Here is a 6024-nt window from a genome sequence, read left to right as displayed (position 1 = left end):
AATACTGAGAGAACTGTAAGAACAAATTTTGGGGACAGTGCTATTTACATCCCTTATTTCTCCATTAGCCACTCACGCCTTCTTCAGTAGTATCAGAATCTCGATTTAGCCTGGGCATACTGCTGCCCAAGTTAAAGATTTATTTCCTAACTTTCTTAGCTAAGTACAAACAGATGGCTAAGTTATGGTCAGTGAGATGTAAGCAGAAGGTTCATGTGTGACTTCCACAAGAATTTCTTACAAGGAAAGAGGCAAACAGCATTCTGGTCCTTCCACTTTTTCACTTTGGTAGTCTGCAGATACGATGGTCGGAGTTCTGACAGCCATTTTGTGTGATGAAGTACTCTTGCTGGTGGAATGGAAAAAGTGAGTCATGATCTCATTATAATTATGGAGCTATCGTGACAGTTCTGGGCCACTAGTTTTTTAAAAATCCTTTTGCGAGAGATAGGAAAACGTCTAACTTGTTTAAACCGGTGCTGTTTTGGAGGTTTTCTGTTCAATGCAGATGACTCCAGTTGTATCGAATAGGTATAGTCAAGTCCTAAGGGATAGGGATGTGACTTTAAATTCTGTAGGGGGATGCACATTATAGACTTAGGAAAGAAAACAGAAATGGAAGAATTGAGCAAAATCAGAGGATAAGAGGCAAAGAATGCAGGGCAGTTTTTATAGTGTCAAACATTAATATCATCTTGTTAATATTTATCTTTACAACTTTCTTTATAGCGTCTGAATCTCCTTCCATTTTACAAGTAATACATGGTGATCTAGCCTCAGCAAATCAGACTACTCACCCCGGACCTTAAATCAAAAACCAGTGCTACCAGGAAGAGAGCAGTAGAAACTTCTTGGTTGTGCCAGTCAAAAGTGTTGTCACTCAGTATTCAGTGCCAGTAATATGGGAGGATGAGATGTGGGATTGAGACATTCGTAGTGGCAGCAACAGAGCTTGGCAGTAGCTCTCTGGGTGGAATTTGGCTGTGGTTCCAGCTATGTTGTTGCTACTTGATTCTTTCTCATCTCCGAAGTAATTCAAATCTGGGTGCTCCCATTATAACATCTTTTAAAAACACCTTTTGATTTGCTTACGTCAGCCAGAGTCAATTTGTGTCGATGCCTAAAGTGAACCCCATCTGATACACATCTAATAATCATGCAGTATATAATACTGCAAAGACAAGCTTTGATTTAAATAAGAATTTCAACCTGTCTTTTTTCTGAATTGATTTTAAATAACATCCATATGTTTCTCCAGGGGCAAGAAGTCTTAGGAGCTTCTTTGATTAGTCTTTTTGCCTCTCTAAATTCATGTTTCAAAACCAATTCATTTAAACTTGAAAAAGATGAATTTGGATTGAAATAATGAACCCATATGTTTCAAATGGATTTTGAATTTACCAAGAATGAGATCTCTTAAATCCACACTTGATAAATACTCATCTAAACCTGTTACAAATGTGTCTTTAATGTGTGCATATTGAGAGAATGCAGAATAACTAAGACAGTATCTGTATTCAGTGAGGTCACTCTTTCCAAAATTTGTCCATTTATCAAGGAAACTTCCATTAAGTACCTGACTAATAGTTTGTCTTTAATAAACATTTATTGATAATTGAATTCAGGAAGAATAACAAGATGACTTTTATGGGATTCTGTTTATGTAAAATTCTTGTACCTTAGAAAGATGGAAATAATTTAGCGGCAAGAGGATCAACAGCAGTAGAAAATATGTGAGCTGTATAGTTTATTACACTGATTAGAAGATGGATGAACAGAGCACAATTCTGCTTTCTGTGTATTTAACATTTCAATATTCATTTCCAAGTTCACACCACCTCCTTGTTACTGCCTAAGTCAATAAGCATTTACTCACCTGGTATATGTGCAAATTACCTTATCAGGTATACATTCATAGTTTGTGCCAAACATATTGTATTAAAAAACGATGCTTTCTGATAGTGCCATAGGTGAGATTTCATTATCATGAAATCACCATAATCATTATCATGATTCATTATAATGAATTTCATGATTCATCTCCCTCTTATACCTATAGTTTGTTATATGGATTCAAATTTGTCCTTGGTTTCATTAAGAAATATAGCTTATCCATGGTTGTAATAAAATGTCCTAAGGTATAACAAAATAAGGTTTGGAAATCATTGTTGAGCTTTGTTACTGAACAGTCATTTTACATTTTTGAACATTTAGAAAAAATTTTTGTTTTCTTTTATATTCTTTTAAACAAAACTCGTTTAATCTTTACCTTTCCACCATTGTTATTAAAGGAAAAATCTGTACTTTTTGCTGTGCTTACTTGTTTTTTGCTCCTTCCCAGACTGGGTGCTTCTCAAGGTCAGGGCTGATGACATTTTTCTTTCTGTAACTCTATCACCTTGTCTGCAATATATAGGTAACATCATTGTCCCTTACAAATTTATCATGTAAATATAACAGATGGAGATGGACTTGAAACTTTTTACTCTGTGAGACAGTTCACCTAATGGAAAAAGTTTAGTCTTTGGGATCAGAAACCTAGTTTCAAATTATTCCTCTATTTCTTATGAAATAAATTATACTACTTTTTTTTTTATTACTTATGTAATGACTAATATTACTAGCTCTTATACTCTCTATGTCCTGGTCCTCAGTTAGAAAAAAGAAACAATGGAGGTTGAGAAGATTAAGGGAAATTATTGTATACCTCATTTATTAGCTCAGTACCAAAGATACTATAAGACCACAGTAATGTTGGCTCTCTTTCTTACTGGCATTAATTTCAGGGAATGTTAAATATACCATTTTACTCAAGTAGAGAAGGCGCTGGATAAATAGTTAAGAAAACTGAGTTCTAGTATTCATTTTGACCTTGAATGAGTTTGGATAAAGCCTCTAAACATTTCAATCTCAGTTATTTCCACCTAAAAATTTCAAAAACTATGCATATTTTTGCTTCTGTTTTAATTGTTCATAGCTCAATAAATTATAAACTGTTAAAATTAATATCTATATATGTTATATATATATATATATTTGTTATTAGGGCTAAATATTTCTATTGCGGCTAAGATGATGTTACTAGAAGGTCCCTGAGGGCTCCCAGAAAATGTTGATTTAAAACACTGAAAAGTAATCTTAAGGAAGAAAGTAGCATGGTGAAAGAAGAGCTTTGAAAGATGATTTTAGCTATAAGATTTTGGACAGATTGAAAAGAAGGCTAAGACAGGTGGTGAGGAATGGGTTTTGGAATACCAGATGTGAAGTGACAAGGACAGGAACAGAGATTTAACTGTGGAAAAATAATAAGTCCTAGAAATATATAACTGATTTTCCAAAAGAAAACGGTTCAACTTGTCTTTAACTGTAGAGTCTTGCAATATGGTCTTCTATATACAACTAACCCCTGACTCATAAAGCACGGAACAATGTGTTTATTATTTTTCTTCATCTGGTAATAAACCTGTTGTATTTTGCTCCATTGCAGCCAAATTCTCAAAGTTCTCTTCCATCTAATTCTTCCAGTTCTTCACTGCTACTCTTCAAGACATTCTTTTTAGTAACAAGAAAATTGTGTAAATGTTTGAAGAGGAAATCTTTTATTTGTAAGAAGAGTGTTGACAACTCTTGGTTAGACTCTATGTTTAGAAGTAAAAACTCAGGCAGAGAGTTATCCAAGGGTAATGAAAAGTTCCAGTTTGTGGAGTTTATACTCTAAGTACTTAAATACCTCATTGTCATTTTTTAAAAGAGAATATAGGATATTAGGACTGTCAATACACTTTGTCTTTCAATCACATTGATAATTTTGAAGAATGGACATTAATGTCTCAGTTTCTTTCCTGTGAACTTCTGCTCACTTCTTCAAAGTTGAAATTTTACCAGGAATTTTTCTAGAACCCCTTATTTTGTGCTCAAATTCCCGTTGAGAGATCCTGGCCATTCTCAGATTTCTAACCTTTACGACAGACGTCCAAATCGATGCCTGTAATCTGGACCTTTACAGTTAGTTACACAGTTCTCTGCTCACTAAATCTGTTCACCTGAATGCCTTTTAGGGCGTTTAATCCCAGTACTTCTAAGTGTGCGCACTTTTGTTTCCTCTTAAAAATTTTCCTTCCTCCTATATTCTCTATTTGATGATAATTACTTTGTATTCAGCAGCCACACAAGAAATTGGGAAGTCACTGCAGACCCCATCTTTCTTGCACACCCTACCATATATATCATAAAATCTTGCCAACTTTCCCACCTAAAAAGCTCCGGGATAGATTCTTTTCTCTTTGTCCTTGTAGTAAGGCTTTGGTTTAACCCTTATCACGTCATGCAATAGATTCCTAACTCGACTGCCTGCCTCCAGTCTTATCCCTTTATTCTTCATCCTGTCACCAGAGTGATCTTCTGAAAACTCAGATTTGACCATGTCACAGATTGATGTGGACCCCTTCAAAAGAGTCTTAACTCTTACTAAATATTGAACCCTTTAGTAAATATACTAATATACTAATATAAAAGGACCTTCATCATTCAGCACCTTCTAGCACCATTGGAAGGTGATACTTGGGCTTCTCTGGAGGCTCAGTGGTAAAGAATCCGCCTGCCAATGTAGGAGATGGGAGTTCAGTCCCTGAGTCAGGAAGATTCCCTGGAGAAGGAAGTGGTAAGCCACCCAGTATTCTTGCCTGGGAAACCCCATGGACAGAGGAGCCGGGTGGGTTACAGTCCATGGGGGTCACAAAAGAGTCGGACACAATTTAGTGACTAAACAACAAGCACCAATCTTACACCCTTTTCTGGTAGTCCCTTGCCTAGAATGGCATTTCTCCCCTCTTAGCCGACCAGCCTATTTGGAATTCCTGCTAATGTAATAAAATTCAGTTCAGGTTGCCTTCTCCAGGAAGCCTTCCTGGACTCTCCTACTTGTTCTCACTGTGTTCCTCAGGAAATATCTTGCTCTGAGCTTTTGTCAGTTTTGCACATGTCTGTCATTGCCCTCACTGCCTTGCATTCTGATGATCACTTTGTGACAACCTTCCGGGATTGGTTGTGTGTGACTTGAGGACAGAGCCCACCGCTTGTTCTCCTTTATATCCAATATGCTTTAGTACTAAGAGTTTGTACAGAATAATAACACATCTGTGTTTGATCTGTGGATCGATAGAAGTGCAATGCACTTATAAAAAGAACAACCCATCTTTAAAACATTTCACCTAGGTTTTCCTGTTTGTTCTTCATTAATTTTACTATTGTTATGATAGATAATCACAGTGAACATAGGCCGTCTAGGGGGAATAGAAAAGAGACTGGGCCTTCTAAACTGAGAAGTCATTCCCTTGCATTTCTTCCGATTTCTAGATCGAAGATATAATTAGATCTCTGAAGTTTAAGCCTAAATCAGAGTAATTGGAAAGAAAGCTTTTATTTTTTTTTGCCTTTTCATTTTAATAGTCTTACTACTGGTTGAACAGTTCAAAATCACCATGAAAATCTTTCTAAAAATAATTAGGTCATAATCATTTGAAAATAATTCTGATCTACTCAGTGGATCTGAGGATAAATGGCCTTTTTGCCGTTCTGTATTTTTTGCTTTGTATCACTTTTTTCTTTCTCCAGTGGGTTAATTTGCTGTACTTAATCCTATGCTTAAAAATAAGTTTAAATTGTCAATCTAAGCATAATATATTTTAATGAAATAAACACAAATATTAAAATAAGTAGTCAGATGCCACCTTCTGGTTCTTGAAGAAAAGGAGAAAGTAAATCAATAGCTGTACACAAATCGACATAGTGAAGGTGACTGTCAGTTCCTTCAGGTTGATTTTGTCCCCCACCCTTTAACACATATGGTGTGTCACGCTGTATCTTCAGGCTCTGTCAGCTACACATAGTATAGCAATGGTAAGGAAGAAACACAAAATGCAAGACTTTGATCTTCAAAGTTACCTAATTTGCCTTTGCTCAAAAGCAGTTGTTAGAGCTACAGAGTTAAAAAGTCTTCTAAAGAAATGTAAATGGCCGTCTGTG

At 35.7% G+C, this 6024-nt stretch overlaps 1 pseudogene; it reads left to right on the top strand.

Annotated features, from left to right (window-relative positions):
* The first annotated feature begins 304 nt into the window (after positions 1-304).
* Positions 305-6024, top strand: part of LOC133059243 (tetraspanin-31-like) — a 91106-nt pseudogene continuing 85386 nt past the window's right edge.

The sequence above is a fragment of the Dama dama genome, chromosome 7, assembly GCF_033118175.1.
Source record: "Dama dama isolate Ldn47 chromosome 7, ASM3311817v1, whole genome shotgun sequence".
Classification (NCBI taxonomy): domain Eukaryota; kingdom Metazoa; phylum Chordata; class Mammalia; order Artiodactyla; family Cervidae; genus Dama; species Dama dama.
The sequence above is the reverse complement of the archived record's forward strand: the minus strand, read 5'-3'. Positions and strand labels throughout refer to the sequence as shown.